The sequence below is a fragment of the Eschrichtius robustus genome, chromosome 13 (genome assembly GCF_028021215.1).
Source record: "Eschrichtius robustus isolate mEscRob2 chromosome 13, mEscRob2.pri, whole genome shotgun sequence".
Lineage (NCBI taxonomy): Eukaryota > Metazoa > Chordata > Mammalia > Artiodactyla > Eschrichtiidae > Eschrichtius > Eschrichtius robustus.
Window position 1 is genome coordinate 96,635,497 of NC_090836.1, and position 17,637 is coordinate 96,653,133.

Here is a 17,637-nt window from a genome sequence, read left to right on the forward strand (position 1 = left end):
ACCTCTGAGGCACCCCTCCCTCCTCTCTTCACCCTGTGTGGTGGTAACAGACCACATGTCCCATTCCTCACCCACTCCGACCACAACAGAAATGCCCAGGAGCTCACCCCAGCACAGGGCAACCTTTACGGGGCACCTGCTGGGCTTTGATCTGGAAAATTCGATGCTTGAAGCTGAGCTCATTCATACTGCAGACAGGGAAACTCGTCAAGCTCGCTGCTGGACCAGAGGGGCAGGGTGGCTGTTCAGGAGGGGCGTGCCAGGACAGCCGGGCCAGGTGCCTGACCTCACGGGACGGGCCACATGGGGATTCTGGAAGCACACACAGAACTGCCTGAGTTGGAAATGAGGCTTTGTGAGCCCCAGCTGCTTATGACAGGATGTCCCATGATTGGAACGACTGGCACAGGACAGCCTCCGGTGCAGCCCACGTCACCCCCGTGCCCTGCCCTGGCAGGACGGGCTGAGAACACGGGGTCAGATCAGAGCGCTCCGCCTGCCCTGACCCCCGCGGACTTCCTTCCTGCAGCCCTTGCCATCTGCACCTCCCAGCCCACGAGCGCATCACTGCATGCTGGCCCACGGCACATCCTCTCACAAGGCCACCTCGCTTTATGGCTGGCAGGGGGTTTTCACGTCTGTTAGCTGCCTCAAAGCTCACAAATGCCCATGAGACAGGGACAGTGCGATCGCTAGCCCTGTCTGGCATACGGGGCAACAAGGCCCAGAGAGAGGAAATGGGAGGTGTTGCCTGGAGACTGGACTCACGCCTTCCTCCTCGGACTCCTGACAGCACTAGGCAGAGCGCCTGCACGGAGCACGCAGGCACTCAATCAGTGCATGAGGAAAGACGGGATGAACGTAGGCATCAGGTCAAACATCATTTCTACCTCTCATCCGAGCGTCTGGGCCTCCAAGGCTGCCTCCAAACAAAACATCCCTCCAAATGTTCACCCTGACCCCAGCTCTTCCCAGACCCTTCCCTGAGCCATCGAGGAATGGGGGAGGGCTGGCTCCTGTCACCTCGCACCCAGCAACACTACCCCATTCATCCAGCACCCACTGAGCACCAGATGCCTAACCAAGTTTGGGGGTAATGATCATATTTATTCCTCAAAACACTCATAAGAGAAGGCATACTTCTTCCCATATTACACACAGGGAACTGAGGCACAGGAGGTGATGTAACTTGCCAGGATCTGAACCCAATTAGTTGGAATCCAGAGCCCCAGCTCGTAATCCTCAAGCTGCCTTCAGGAGAAATCCCGAACGGAACGTGGCTGAGTGAGGCTTGATGTGCAGACCCCTGTGTGCCAAAAGCCAAGGCCCTCATGGAACAGTGCACTGCCATTCATATGAGCCAGAGCAAAACGGCCTTTCCGAAAAGGAAAAGGTGTCTCTTTCACCCACTTTGTTTAGCTGGACCACAGCTGGAAGCAAACTGCCCAGAACTGCTGCTGGAGTTCCCTAGCACGGGAGACCCCGATGACTTTACGAAGTTTTTGGGCTGGTGGCATGAAACAGGGTGACCATTTTACGATTCACTCTACAAATATTTATCAAGGACCAATTCTGTGGCAGGCACTGTTACAACTGCTGAGAACACACTAGTGAACAAAACAGATAAAACCCCTGCCCTCCTAGAGCTTCTATTTCAGAGGGGGCTATAATAAAGAAGATAAATAGGCAAAATAAAGACATAGTTTCAGGGGGCTTCCCTGGTGGCACAGTGGTTGGGAATCCGCCTGCCAAGGCAGGGGACACGGGTTCGATCCCTGGTCCGGGAAGATCCCACATCCCACATGCCGCGGAGCAACTAAGCCCGTGCGCCACAACTACTGAGCCTGTGCTCTAGAGCCCGTGAGCCACAACTACTGAGCCCACGTGCTGCAACTACTGAAGCCCACGTGCCTAGAGCCCATGCTCCACAATGAGAGAAGCCACCGCAATGAGAAGCCCTCACACTGCAATGAAGAGTAGCCCCCGCTCATCGCAACTAGAGAAAGCCCGTGCACAGCAACGAAGACCCAACACAGCCAAAAATAAATAAACAAAAATAAATAAATCAAAAAAACAAAAAACATAGTTTCAGAATGCTGATTAGATGCCAAGGAGAAAAATAAATGAAAGAAGGGAGATAGGAAGTGTCCATGTGGAGATTAAAATTTTAGATACGGTGAACAAGTCCTCACCAAGAACTTGACCTTGAATAAAGACTTAAAAGAAATAAGGGCAAAAGTCATACGGGTATGTAGGTGAAGAGTTTTCCAAGCAGAGGGAAGAGCATGTGCAAAGGCCCTGGGGCTGGACCATGCCCGGTGAGTTCCAGGAACAGCAAGAAAGCCAGTAAGGTCAGAGAGGTAACAGGGAGCCAGGCAGGTACATTGAGAGGAGAAGTTATTACAGGGCTTGGAGCAAAGGAGTGATATTAACTCTGGCTGGATGCGGGGTGTAGAGAGGCATCAAGGATAATCTCACAGGTCTTCCCTGGTGGTGCAATGGTTAAGAATCCACCTGCCAATGCAGGGGACATGGGTTCGAGCCCTGGTCCGGGAAGATCCCACATGCCACGGAGCAACTGAGCCCGTGCTCCACAACTACTGAAGCCTGTGCGCCTAGAGCCCATGCTCTGCAACAAGAGAAGCCATCGCAATGAGTAGCCCCTGCTCGCCACAACTAGAGAAAGCCCGCACGCAGCAACGAAGACCCAACGCAGCCATAACTAAATCAATAAATGTATTTTTTTTTAAAAAAAGGATAATGTCACAGCTTGAGCCAGAACAACCGAAAGAAGAATACTGCCATTTCCTAAAGATGGGAGAGTGCGTGTGAGGGACAGATTTTGGTAGAGGGTGAGGGAAGGGATGAAGGGGATGGATATCAGGTGCTTAATTCTAAGTACTTTAAGTTTGAAATTCCTAAGTTTGAGATGTTGAGGGAGCAAATATGTGTGTGTCTATCATTCAGCGGAAATGTCTGGACCGGACTGGAGATATAAATTTGGAAGTTGGAGTCAGAGTAGAGATGGTACTTAAAGCTATGTCACTGGATGAGATCACCCAAAAAAATGAGGATGGACAAAAAAAGAGAAGAGGCATTTAAGGCATGGACCTATTAAAATGATCTCCCAGGAGCCACACTCTATAAAGTGAAGCTTGTAACACAAGACCTCCCCTTCACTACAGCCCCTACCTCCTCCCACACACACCCAGTACATACATGCAGACACACACACACACACACACACACACACACACACCGCATTTAAATTCCTCCTTCCTTTATCTCCTGGTGATGTCATTCTGCTGAGAAGGAAATTCCCTTTTGAGGATACTGTCATTTAATAAGAAAGTAACCCACGGAAGGGAAAAAGTGCCCTGGACACTTAGACAACAGTAGTGACCCTTACAGAGCACAGCAATCCCACCACAGGCTCTGGTGTTATAAAGTACTCTCTTCAGATTCTAGCTCCAACCACATCAGTTGGTGTGAACTCAGGCAACTCAATTGCCCTCTCTTCCTTATCGTGTTAAATGGGAGTAACATTGGCTACGAACGTAGCCTAGAACATAGCAAACAGTCCACTAATATTTATGAAATAAATGAGGAATGAATGAATAAATGGTAAGAATAACACATAAAAGAGCCTGACTCATAGCAGATGGTCAATAAATCTGCCAAATGCTAAATGCGAAGACTTGTCTTTCCCTCCTTGATTTTTCATTCTATCCCTTTCCCTTTTCTGCCAATGACACAATAGCAAACCCATGCATTTGTACAGGACCATGCTGGTTACAAAGCTTTGCCTTCTACATTTTCTCAAATTTTGAACCTCATGGCAGCCTTAGGAGGGCAGGAAATACAATCCCCCTGTCACAGATGAGGAAACTGAGACTCAGACAGGAAACGGCCTACAAACTCCAGGAAATTTTTAAGGCAGAGACAATAACAAAAACACTGCATTCAGCCCAAGGGTGGAGCATCTGTGGTGCCAAACCAAACTTGCCTGGCATCCTGTTGGGTGGGTAACAGGGCAGGTGAAGGGAAAGACTCAGAAGTTTAGGGGAAGGGAAGGTATTTGAGGTCATGTGAGTAGTCCATACAAAAAATGAGCATAGATCCCTGAGCCCTGTGCCCTCCCTGTCCCACACCCACCGGCCTGCCCGTTCCAGTCACATGGTCACAAGGGTCACACACTTCCTGTCACCAGCTTCCAGGTCATCGGTGGGAGCAGGAGGTGGACACAGGATTGGGGGATTGGGAGACTCTGGGGTGACTAGGCTATGGGAAAGGAGGGAGCATGGGGGGCGTAGGCACAGATGAAATCTGGAGGCACCTGGGAGACAATAAGCAGGGAGAAGCAGGGAGTCGGGGAAGAGTGATGGAGAACAGGGCAGACAGATGGAGGGACACAGAAGACAGAGATGCAGTGGGGGATCGGGTGGGAACACACAGAGGCGGAAAAATCGGGAGCACTTAGAAAGGCACAGAAAGAAAGATGGGAACAATGAATGGGAACCAGAGTGAAAGCTGGGGGCACTAAGAGGCAATGAGAGTTGGGGGACGACGGGAAGGGGTTGACTCAGAAAGTGAGGGACGGGATAGAGGAGAGATGCACAGGGAAGAAAGAGGTACTGAGGGGAAACCCAGGGTCGGAGCTGGGGTCCCTGAGGGAACACAAGTTAGAGATGAGACAAGAGCGGTCACAGGATGGGAGTTGGGGACGCTGGGGGATCAAAGGGTGGAAGCTGGGGGCATTTAGGGGTCAAAAAAGGGTTAATGGAGGACATGCCTCGGAATCGGGGAACAAGAGGGAAACCCGCGGGACGGTCGGGGTGGAGCCCAAGGAGTCTGGGGCACCGAGGAGGTTTGGGGAAGGTGCCCCTGGCCCCGCCTTCCCCGCGCCGTCACTCACCTCGGCTAACTCAGCACTTCTACTTCCTTCTACTTCCGCAAACAGACGCGCCCCGGGCCACGTGACAAACCCGGCCACGGCTCTCCGCCAGTCACTGAAGCCTGTGCTTCGCGAGAGGAAGGCAGGGGCGGGGCTCCGCCATCTTCTGTAACTGCCCAATGGAAGGGGCTCCCACGGCCGAGGGAGGCCGGGCTTTGGGCTGAGCCAATCCTCGGCGGCGGGGCGCGGTCACGTCTGTGCGGGGCGGAAGGTGCGCGTTGCCGCTCCTTGGCAGACATGTTAATGGGGGGCAGGGGTCTCTCCGTTCTCCGCCCTCCGCCCACTAAAACGGTCAGAGGCCTGAAGTCTGAACCTGACTTTTACTACGGCTCGTAAAGACAGAAACAAAACCAACAAAGATGTGTTAGGGCATAACACGCAGGAACCTGCTTTGATTTTGCCGGGTACCTCCAAGCTAAGGTTGCCAGATTTAGCAAATAAAAATACGGGATTAAATTTCGATTTCAGCTGAACAACCAATGATTTTTTAGTATAAGCAAAAAATGCTTAGTTATGGTAAAAAAAAAGTATTCCTTGGTTTCTGGCAGCCCTTCCCCAAGCCGATCTCAGGAAATATTTCAGCACTTTTAGTAGAAACTTGGGCAAATGACTTGGTCTCTGTGAACTCCTCATCTGAGAGTGAGCACAGTAATACTTCACAGGGTTGTTATGATGACTAGAGATAAATTAGTCCCCCTGCCTGCACATAGTGGGATTTCAATAAATGACAGTTGTGGGACTTCCCTGGTGGTTGGTCCAGTGGTTAAGACTCAGCTGTCCCTATGCAGGGGGCCTGGGTTGCATCCCTGATCAGGGATCTAGATCTCACATGCCGCAACTAAGAATTCGCATGCTGCAACTAAAGATCTCGCGTGCTGAAACAAAGATCCCGTGTGCCACAACAAAGACTGGAGACAGGCAAATAAATAAATAAAAATACTAAAAAATAAATGACAGTTGTTATCATTAGTAATGCTGAGAATGCGTTAAATAGAAGGGAGGAGGCTGGGTTTTAGTCACAAATCTGCTTCTGACTGAACAGATCATGTCCCCTGTCCAGCCTGCCAGGCTTGGTTGGACACATTTTCTTCCCCCTAATCATTCCCCAACCCTAGACCTAGATAAATTATCCAAACTGCTCTCTGTTGGCATGGGAAGGGTAGTTTCTGTTTGTTATTCCTGTGAATAGAAGAATATTTCTGCCTGTCTGTCCCAAGATATTAGTGCCCAGACTGGGGGCAGCCAATGTAACTGGGGCAAGATTTAGTTAAGAATCTAGACAAGTTAATAAAACTAACCACAGTAACTACTATTTGTACAGAGCTTTGCCAGTTACAAAGTAACTTGAGTTCACATCCACCATCTGGGGATTGTAGTTACTCTTGTTCGTATTTCACGGGTGAAGAAACTGTTCCTTTAAACTAAGATTAAAATTTTGTTCGGAGTTTCAGCTTTGAGTTGAGAGAATGGGAAGAAGACTCAGAATTCTCAGTGAAATGTATCTTGCCCTCCGCACCCCAAACAATTAAAGTTAGGGCGATGGTTATCAGGGAATTTGCAAAAGGTCAGGTATTCCACCCACTGTTGAGCAATCTGACCTGGGAAACCTCAGAGGTTCAACAAGATGAGTCCCATTCTTCAGCAAATACTCTCCAGTATTCAAGGTGAGTCTACAAGGCAGGTTTGGCAACACAGACACACAACTGAATCTGAAATGCAGAAAAGGCCAAGGAAGAGAGATCAATCATCTGGATCAATGTTTAGAAACACTAAAAGATCCATAGAGGAAATTAATAAAATAGGGTAGAAAGAAAGTAATAAATAGAAGAAAATAATACAATAGACTCAAGGCCTGATGAAGTTGAGTGCCCCTCCCTTGGGTGTTTCTGGTGAAAACTATTAAATGAGTGGGTAAAGCAAGAGATGAAGAACCCGGAGTTAGTAGGTAGCACTGAATGAGCAAGCAGTGGAAAGGGAGGGGGCAAGTAAGCACCGGGAAGGTACTCCTTTCGGTTTCTGCTGGATTTTGCTTTGGAGCAGTTCAAGTCAAAGAGCTTCTCTTGAGGGGCTGTGCTAGACCCTGCAGCTACAATCATCCCAGAGCCCAAAGTCGACCCAAGTCCCCTCCTCAAAGAGTTAGATGGAAATTAACGAACATGCTCATGGTGAATTTTACACTTTTACCTTGTTTGATCCTCACGACAATCCTGAGAAGTAGTACTATTATCTCCACCTTACAGATGGAGAAACCAAGATTCTGTCAGGGGAAATGATTCACAGAGTCACATGTCAATGAGAGGCAGAACCAGAATCAAGACCTGTCTTGACTTTTCTTTCCCTACGCTGCAGGAGGACCTACTATGTGTCAAGCAGTGTTCTTGGTGCTGAGGAAACCACAGCGAAGAAAACAGACAAAATCCTTGCCCTAACAGTGTTCACAGTCTTGTTGGGAAAGACAGACAATAATCAAGACAGAGAGGTCAGACATAGAGTGTGTTTTGCTAAAGTCTTTGGGTGAAGTGTCACGATATTACCATCTTACTTTCAAAAAACCTAGTGTGTTGAATCTGGGGTTGTGTACATGAGTGCCTTTGTACTCATCCTTCCATTTTCTGTGTGTTTGAACATTTTTATAATTAAAAAGTTGGGAAAAAATACAGTGTGTTAGAAGGTGATAAATGCTATGGGGTAAAAGCAGGGAGGGGAGACAGGGGAGGATTGCAGCTTTAAAAGAGTGGCCTGGGGGACTTCCCTGGTGCTCCAGTGAGTAGGACTCCACGCTCCCAATGCAGGGGGCCCGGGTTCCATCCCTGGTCTGGGAACTAGATCCTGCATGCATGCCACAGTGAAGAGTCCTCATGCCACAACTAAAGATCCCACGTGCTGCAACAAAGACCCGGCACAGCCAAAATAAATAAAATTAAAAAAAAAAAGAGAGTGGTCAGGGAAGGCCTGATTGAGAAGGGAGACTTTTTTTTTTTAATCTTTATTGGAGTATAATTGCTTTACAATGGTGTGTTAGTTTCTGCCTTATAACAAAGTGAATCAGCTATACATATACATATATCCGCATATCTCCTCGAGAAGGGAGACATTCAAATAAAAACCTGAGGGAGACGAGGGAGCCAGCCCTGTGATAACCCAGGAGAGTGTTCCAAATGGAGGGAACAGCAAGAGCAAAGGCCCTGAGACAGGAGTCTCCTTGACTTGTTTCAAGAAAAACAAAGAGGCTATTAAGGCTGGAGTAGAGTGAGAGAGAGTGTAGTTGGCAGTGAGGCTGAAGGGAAATCAGGGCCTGTAGGACACTGTGGACAGTTTTTAAACTTTAGCTTTCACTCTGAGGGAAATGGGGAGCCACGGGAAGTTTTTGAGCACAGGAGTGACCTGTCAGACTTACATTTTAACAAACTGTGTCTGTTCTGTAGGAATAGACTGTAAGGGCAGGGCAGAGGCTGGGAGACCAGTGAGGAGGCTCTTGCAGCAACCCAGGTGAGAGACGATGGTGTGACCACCATCCCATTTAATCATCACAACTGTAGAATCATTACAATCAGGGTTTGTATTATGATAAAATGTGTAAGGTACAGAGGGCTTTGCGAGAAGGCATGGTTGAACTCTGTCTTCTGGGAAGATTTGTGAGATGACTCTTGAACAGGGGTGGGCAAACTATCCCACCTGCCACCTGTTCCAGGAAATAAAATTTTATTGGAACACAGCACCATTCGCTTATGTATGAATATGCTTTCTACAGTGGCAGAGTTGAGTCATCATGACAGAAACTGTATGGCCCACAAAGCCTGAAATATTTCTATTTGGACCTTTACAGAAAAAAAAAAAAAATTTACCAACCCTTGATCTTAAGTTGGGTTTCAAAGGTTGAATAGGAGTTTGCCAGGTGGATTAGGAAAGTAAGAAAGCCAGGTGGAAAGAGCCATATGGGCAAAGGTCAACATCATGAGATTGTGTGGATTGTTTGGGGAACAGCAAGATGTCAAGTGTTGCTGGAACCTGGTACGTGAACAGGTGAATGGGCAGGTGAGCCCCAGAGGCAAGGCACGAAGGGTCACGAGTGCCGGGCTGAGGATGAGGGCCTTGCCCTGTGGGCAATGGGAGCCCCGGCATGGTTACAGGCAGGGAATTGACTAGAAAAAAAAAATCATTCTGCTGCAGTGGAAGAGGTGACTGAAGGGCACAGAGTCCACAAGGCAGCTGTGTAATGATTACACTAATGAGGTGGCTCTGATTTGAGGAGGGGGCCATCGGGGCTTGTGCCCTCCTCAGGGAGGAAACCAGTTCAGGTGACCTTGAGCTGTGAGGCTGCAGCCACGTGTGCTCCCAGCCTAAGGGGGGACAGCCAGTCCTGGCCAACGAAGGCAGGATTTCCCCTCTTGGGGGGAGGGGTCCCTCAGCCCAGCTCAGGGGCTCACAGGACAGACTGTGGGCTGAGGGGAGGCTGGTTCTCAGGGCCAGGGGACCAGGGAAGCTTGGCCAAGAAGCTGGCCTGAACCTGTGTCCTGAAGGACGGGGAGGGTTTGGAGAGACTGCTGAGCAGGCGGCATTTCAGACAAAGATGCAGCCCACGTGCTGGTGATCATGCAGGATATGGCTTCTCAGGACGGGGTCCAACGGGGGGTTCATGAGGGTCAGAGTGTGCAAAGCCTTCATCGCTTTCTTCTTTCTCCTGGGCTTCTCATCCTCACTTAAGTTTCTTCAGTCAGCAATTATGATTTATTCCCCCCTGCGCCGTGCAGCATGCAGGATCTTCCCCGACCAGGGATTGAACCCGTGTCCCCTGCAGTGGAAGCGCGGAGTCTTAACCACTGTACCACCAGGGAAATCCGCAGTCAGCAATTATGAAGTGCCTACTACTGTCTGCATGGCCTCACTCCTGGTGGTGTGGGGTGGCAGGAAAGATACCCATTCCTGTCCTTAAAGTTCACAATTGAATACAAAGTTGCCTCAAATACAGAGATAGTTGTTTGTTGTGAAAAAGCACCGGAATAAAGGCAAATACGGTCTTCCTGAAGAAATCACGAAATGTCAGTGGATGATGTTCCAGACTCTGTCAGGCAGGATAGGCTAGGGAACGCTGCAGCGACGAACAACCCCACAGTCTCGTTGGCTTAACAGGAGTTAACATCTTTGTTCACGCTGAACGCCTGATGTGGGAGGGTGGGGGTGGGGCGTTCTGTTTATCAAAGTCACTCGGGAACCCAGGCCGAGGGGGCTCCTGCTCTACATGGGGCTGGGGATGCGGTGAATCAGGCCCTGGGTCTTAAAGCCACCGCTCAGAGGTGACATGTGAGTCTTCTGCACATTTCACTGGCCGAAGCGCATCACATGGCCATACCCAACCTCAGGGGATCTGGGAAATGCAGTCCTACCAGGCGGCCAGAAGAAGAGGAACCAGGATAACTGCAAATATCCCAAATAACTACACTGATTGACAAGGCAACGAGGTTCTGTTTTTGTTTGTGATGATGACAGAAACCTCCCTGCTTAATCAACTGTAAATCATATTCCCAGTCAGTCTTCAGCTTAAAGTTTTCTAAAATGTATATAAATTAATTTAATATGGCAACACCACCATAATTTTAGAGCTTTCTGGAAGAGAGGACTGAGTAAGAGGGACAGGGTTCTATGGGATTAAGAAGAAAGAGACCAGAATGAGTCAGGACTCTCTTGATGGTAAGCCACAGAAACCCGACTCAAGTTAGCACAGGCAAACAGGCAAAAAGACTGGAAAGTAACCAGAGAATCTCCCAGAATCCAAGAAAGAGGTGACCAGCCAAATGCTGGAGGGACCTCACGGTGAGCCTTAAGCAGGCCCTCCACGGCCTCTGTCTTTCAGCACACCCATCTCACTCTCTTCTCTGGCTTCTTCTGCCCAGGACTGAGGAACGTAGCCCCCTCACCACCTACAGCTCTCAGCACTGGGAATGGACTGAGCTTCTTCCCTTACTTCCTGGAAACGACTCTCACTGAGTCAGCTTGGGCTGTGTGCCCACCCCCGAGCTCATCAGCTCTGGCAGCTCCCACCCTAGCTGGGCATGCACAGAGCTATCATGAGAAAAGAGGGTGCTGGGCACACAGCATCCTACAGAGGCCCTTTCAGCCCTCAAGGAGGTGATTCCAGGATAGAGAAGACCACCAGAGGCCAAGAGCAGAGAGGGGGGTCTGAAGCCTTGGGTGATGACAGGGGCCAGGCACGTTGAGTGAGGTGGCAGGGAGAGGAGGTGAGGTCCCGAGGAAAGAACATGGGCAGAACCCACTGGACAACCAAGCGTATTTGAATTATCCTGGATGATCTACATTCTGTCCTGGTGGTCCTCGTTTATGTCCCAGGGGCTCCCGAAACTCTGCTGCAAATCACACGTTTGTGAGCAGGCTGAATCGAATAGTCTCTGGGACGCAGTAGTCATCAAGGGGAATGGCAGGGACTCCCTGAGGATCCTGCCACTGGTGGTCAGGCAGGGCACGGCGGACAGCCGGCGAGTGGACACAGCCTCCACTATCAGGGCAGAAGGACCTTCTAGGAAATTAACCATACCCTCTCCCTCCCTCCCTCCCTCCCCTGCCCAGCCTGCCCCACTGCTCCAGCCTAGGACACGGCCCAGCCCCAGCAGAGCAAGGGCAACCCCTCCATTCATCTAGCAAATAGTTACTGTGCCACAACTGCATGACGGCCGGGGCTAGGCACTGGGGACACAAAAATGAAAAGATGTAGTCCTAGTCCTTAAAGAACTTGTGGATTAAGAGGAGAAGACAGCCACAAAAACACGGAACACGAACTCGGAGGGAAAAGTGCCATCGTGCAGGGGGCCATCCCTACTGTGAGGGCAGGAGCCTGGGTCCGCCCGGGGGGTTATTCTGGAAGCTCGCTGAAGAACGTGACCTGTGCGCTGGCTATTGAAGGACAAGCTGCAACTGGGGAGGGAGTTTACGGTTGAGGGGTCTACAAGAGCCAAAGCGTGGCGGTATGGAAGAGCCCAGAGGGAGGGGTGAGAGCTGGGCAGTCAGAGGAGGCAGAGGCCAGGCCTAGAAGGTCTGTGGAGAGGGTCTCAACTTCGTTCTGAAGGCAGTGGGGTGCCACGGAAGTTTCTGAGCCCAGGAGTGTCCGGGTCCAATTTAGGTTTTAGAAAGCTCTCTCTACTTTCCCCCTGGAGGCTGGATTAGAAGGTGCTGGAGGCAGGGAGACCAGGCAGGAGGCCGTTGCCATGTCCAGGAGGAGATATGCTGTGATTTGAACTGAGACCATGGCTGAGCAGAGAGAGAGCAAGGAGGGAAGCTTAGGAGGCCACGGGGACTTGGTGACGGGTCAGCTGTGGGATTGAGGGACGGGGGTGAGGCAAGGATGGTGGCCTGGTTTCTCTCTAGGGTGATTGAGTGTCAGGTGGTGTCACCAGCCCATCTGAGAAGTGTGTGGTGTGGGGAGCGGGGGTGCAGGCTGAGAGGGTGACGCTGAGTGGCGCTGTGACTGTGGTGGGTTGGACATACCGGGAGGGGTGGGAGGGACGGGGGGGAGGGCAGGGGGAAATCCACACCTACTGTGCAGCTGTTGAAGAAGATCTGGCCCCTGAGACACAGAGGCGAGCAGGTGAGAGATTAGGGAGTCATCAGCATCAGATGCCGCCTGGACTCTTGAGGGGGAATGAGATTCCCCTGGGAGAAGAGACGGGGGCAAAGGGAGAAGAGACGGGGGCAAAGGCCGAAGCTCTGAGCATCACTGATCACTGAGAGGTCAAGAGGAACCAGAGACGGAGACTGAAAAAGGAGGAGGGAAACCCACGCCTTGGAACCCAGGGGCCAGAGTGTATCAAAAGGAGGAGGGGAGGGAGCAACAAGGTCCAGGGCTGTCAAAGGACAAGACAGATTAGGACGGAACATGGACCCCGGATTTAGCAACAGAGAGGTCGCGCGGACCTCAGCAAGAGTCCCTTCAGAGGACTGTGGGGACCGGAGCGAGGCTGGGAGGGGAGGGGGGCAGGGAGGGCTCAGAGGCAGTGAGTGGAGACGACTCGAGCGTCTGGCCATAAAAGGGAAGAAAAGGCAAAGGTGGGGGGCGGGTGGAGGAGTGAAATGTAGAGGGGTGGGTGTTACAGATGGCAGCCGCTTGGGGAAATTTCGGGGCTGAGAGGACAGGAGCCGGAGGGTGAGTCTGAGGGTCCAGGAGAGAAGAGAGGGAGGTAGCTTCGGGGCCGGAGGAGGGACAGCTTGCGCCGGGACCGAGAGGGAGGGGATGAACAGTGCAGGGAGCTGAGGCCGGGCCTCGCAGGTGGGGGTGTGGACCAGGCCAGCGAGAATGGGGGTTGGAGAAGGGAGGCGGTGATCAGGGACCCCGAGGGCCTGGCTGTGACTGGAGGATGACTTCGCAGTGGAGTCTTGTTGCTGTGGGTGTCGTGTTCCTGCTGGTAGTTTCTCTCCGAAGCCCAGAGCAGCTGGGGTGGGGGGTGGGGGCGGGGAGGGGCAGAAGGGCAGCAGACAAATGAGGTGCCCAAGGTTATGGGTTTCCAGGCTCGGGGCACGGAACGGAGTGGCAGATTTCCAAGTATACTGAAGCTGTCAGGAGGAAAAAGGTTTTAGTGGGAAAATGATGGAGGAGTGGGAGAAAAAAGGGCATCTGTACCGTTCTAAGTCTCAGGGCCCTAAAGTGTCAGTTTGCAGAGTACATGAATAGACAATTCACAGAGAAGAAACTCAACTGATGAACAAAAGTATGGGAATGTATCCAAGCCTATTCATATTCAGAGAAATGTAAATTTAAACAAGACCATGTTATTTGCCTAGAAAATTAGCAGAACTTAAAAAATGGGAACAGGGACCTCCCCGGTTGTCCAGTGGTTAAGACTCCGCGTCCGTGCTTCCATTGCAGGGGGCATGGGTTCGATCCCTGGTTGGGGAACTAAAATCCCACATGCCATGCGGCGTGGCCATAAAAAAAAAAAAAAAAAAAGGAACACCCAGGGCTGATGAAGCCGCAGTGAAACGCTCATATTCACACAGAGGTCGTGAGGGCCTTTATTCACTGGGGTGTCCTGAGCAAATGGCATTGCCTCTCTGAGCCTCAGTTTCCTCATCTGCGCATTGGGGACAAGAAAGACACTCATTTCACAGCGTTTTGTGAGATAAAAGGTTCACAAGGGAAGTGTCTCATAAACGGGACAACAGTAGTTACTACCATTGTCTGGATTTGTTCAAACTCATTTTTCTCCCTGCTGGACAATCTCTAGCCCAGACCCAGGACCCCTGCAGACAGCAGCCCAGTGCAGGGATACCCTCTGCCAGCCCCTCCCTAGTTTGCCTTATGCTTTAAGAGTAGGAAGGAAGAAGAGGGGGAGGAGGGTACAGGATTCCGCCTCGGGAGGAATGGCCCACGTGACAGGGGACATCTCTCTCCAACAAAGCCCATGGTTATGCCTGGCCCTGGGCGGTGGGAGAGAGCATGGCCCTTGAGTCAGACCACCTGAGTTCAAGTCCTCCTCTGCTTGGGACTAGCTGTGTGATATTGGGCAAGTTTCCTCACCTCTCAGAGTCTCAATTTCCTCACCTGCAACATCTAACTCCTAAGATGTGGGAAGAAGATTAAGGGCATCAGGCACCCCACACCCGGCCACAGGAGGGTACTCCCTGGACAGCTAGTGAACCCATAAATCAGTCAGAACCTCAGCTTGCCTTATTTATTTACCTTTTATTATACAGCATTTGATTTTTAAAAAACTTTTCCTTCATAGAGTACATTTTCACATTAGAGATTCCCACAGTGGGAAAACAACAACTTACTACTTATAATTTTATATTTGTGGACAGATTATTTTAGGACCAGTAAAACAAACACATTTGAGGATTAAGTCTCAGTTTAGAATCTGTAACAATTTGAAATATCTATAAAGGGACCTCTTCCCTACATGGAACTTCTCTATATTCAGAAACTCTCCAGGCTCTTCTTCCTAGGATTTAGAAATCAGTAATGTGAAATATCAGCATTTCTAATTTTCAAATTTCCCTAGGACACATAACCATGGGTAACTGGTATCAACTGAACAGAGGGGGGATGTTTGCAAAAACTAAACACTGCCTAATTTTCTGCAAAGTCTTTACTTACGAAATAACAGTCTTTCCCTTTCTCCATCATCCTAGGACAAATATAGATGCTTGATCGGATATTGAGAGTAATAAAGCTGAATTCCCTCTAAGAGTTTGATAAATTAAAAGGCAAAAGCTCATATATAATGTTTAGTTATACTGTGAGTCTTGTGAGAAGCTGAGAGACACCCCATTAACTCCCCAGCATGCAGAACTCAGTCTGACAGCTTCTTGGATACAATTCCTCTCACATCTTTCCTCAAAGATTACATTCTAAAAATAACCAGGTGGAGACTTCCCTGGTGGTCCAGTGGTTAAGAATCCGCTTTCCAATGCAGGGGATCCCACATACTGTGGGGCAACTAAGCCCTCGCACCACAACTATTTTTTTTTAATTAATTAATTAATTAATTAATTAATTTATTTGTTTATGACTGTGTTAGGTCTTCGTTTCTGTGCGAGGGCTTTCTCTAGTTGCGGCAAGCGGGGGCCACTCTTCATCGCGGTGCGCGGGCCTCTCACTATCGCGGCCTCTCTTGTTGCGGAGCACAGGCTCCAGACACACAGGCTCAGTAATTGTGGCTCACGGGCCTAGTTGCTCCGCGGCATGTGGGATCTTCCCAGATCAGGGCTCGAACCCGTGTCCCCTGCATTAGCAGGCAGATTCTCAACCACTGCGCCACCAGGGAAGCCCGCACCACAACTATTGATCCCATACGCCACAACTAGAGAGAAGCCCGCACACCGCAAGGAAAGATCCCGCGTGCGCAACTAGGACCCGACGCAGCCAAAAAATAAATAAATTAATTAAATATTTAAAAAATTAAAAATTAAAAAAAAATAACCAGGTGATTAGGAGAAGAGGTTTGTCTCACCAGTGGACTTATCTGTTATTTCCTTGTTATTGTGAGTTGAATGGCATGACGGAGCAAAGGCGAGGTGGTCTACAATCAATTCTCAAGGTATTATGTCTAAAGGGTCAGAGATTCCGCAGCATAGCCACAGCTTTGCAGATGCCCGCATCATGATAGTTGAAATAACAAAGCCCACCCAGCGAAGGTGAAAGCTGAGGGCACCAAAAGGCCTGCCTTGACAGCTTTCTGCCATGCATCCCCTCGAACATACAGCTGGTCCAATGCCCTGGTGACTATGAAGAGTGAGGGCTGCCGCCAGGAAGTAGTGCATCGCAGAGCAAGGATTCAAATAAGCAGCTGGGGGACTTCCCTGGTGGTCCAGTGGATAAGACTCCACTCTCCCAATGCAGGGGGCCCGGGTTCGATCCCTGGTCCGGGAACTAGATCCCACATACATGCCGCAACTAAGAGTTTGCATGCCACAACTAAGGAGCCCGCCTGCCGCACCTAAGACCCAGTGCAACCAAATAAATAAATATTAAAAACAAAACAAACAAACAAAACACAAATAAGCAGCTGGAAGTAGGCCCAGGAGCAAAACACTGACAATCCTCTCACCAATCCAGTGGAGAGATGCAGCCTTGGAAGCAGAATGGTGGTTGGGTGACAGATGAATGTGCTGTATTCCACACCATCCTGGGGTAGGTCGGTCTCCTGGAGAAATGCTGAGACCTGAGCCAGTCTGACCACTGGGATTTAGAGGAACAGAGCTCGCCCTCCTCCGGCACTGCAGAGGACACTCAGCCTCCAGAGAGTCCCCATGTCGCTCCTGAAGGCTCAAGGTCATCCCCAGAACGTCAGCTTTAAAATGAAGATGATCGTTTCTGCACCACCGTTCCACCTCATTGGGGAGGGCTATGGTAAGAAGGAAAAGTTGAATTTATAAAGATATTGAAATGTGATAAAAAGTACAGATAATATTTTTTCGGATGATTGGTTTGTTTAGCAGTGGGAGAAAAGATACACTATGGGAAAATATATACTATGCAAACAGGTCTTAGGCATTTAGCACTGTGCCTGGCTCAAAGGAAGCATCTCATAAACGTAATAGGAATAAGTATAGTCAGAAGTAATAAGCAGTAAGAAGAAACTGATACGGGCCATGCGGTGGGTGGAAGAACTGGGACAAGATAAGGTGCCTGAAGGTGCCGAAAGGGATGCTTCTGATTATCACTCCCACCTAGTAGAGGGCCCCGCAGGAAATGTGGGACCCGGCCCAGCTGATGGAGCTGCCCTGCCGAGCGGGGCAGGGAAGTCCCCAGGGTCCAGGGACAGGCATTCATGGGGGCCTGGAAATCAAATCTCAGGGCAGGAAGGGCCTCCAGAGAACATTCAACAGGGGAACCTTGAAGCCAACCCTGGTCTCCTCCATAGCAGCCCAGCTTCTAGCTGTTTTACGAGGAGGGACATTCTGCAGAGTCAACTTTCATGTGAAGAAAGTTTACTGTGGTTTGAGATTGTTTAAAAACCACTGCCCTAATTCTACACTCTCACTCTGCAGGTGGAAAACTGAGGCTCGGAGCAAGGAATGCCCCACTCTGGGGTCAGCCAGGGGTGCGATCTTAGCTGCAGATCCTGGCTTAGATCAAGCCTGGTTACTGAGCTGCTACTATTGGGCAAGGTGCCTACGGTGCACCAGGGTCCCACAGGGACCTGCTTGGGTGCTGTTTGGTGTTTTGGACCCTC

The 17,637-nt window shown here is 50.1% G+C and overlaps 1 protein-coding gene and 1 pseudogene across 5 annotated transcripts in view; both read right to left on the reverse strand.

Moving 5' to 3' along the window:
- Positions 1–4,976, reverse strand: part of PLA2G6 (phospholipase A2 group VI) — a 51,099-nt gene extending 46,123 nt beyond the window's left edge. For 2 of the 5 annotated variants that reach the window (XM_068560937.1, XM_068560933.1), the window contains exon 1: positions 4,916–4,976. The gene's annotated coding sequence lies outside the window, so the exon portion shown is untranslated. The remainder of the gene's footprint in view (positions 1–4,915) is intronic. The other 3 variants (XM_068560935.1, XM_068560934.1, XM_068560936.1) reach the window with 3 other exon arrangements.
- An 11,040-nt stretch (positions 4,977–16,016) lies between these two features.
- On the reverse strand, positions 16,017–16,713 carry LOC137775343 (succinate dehydrogenase [ubiquinone] cytochrome b small subunit, mitochondrial-like; annotated as a pseudogene).
- Positions 16,714–17,637: the final 924 nt, after the last annotated feature.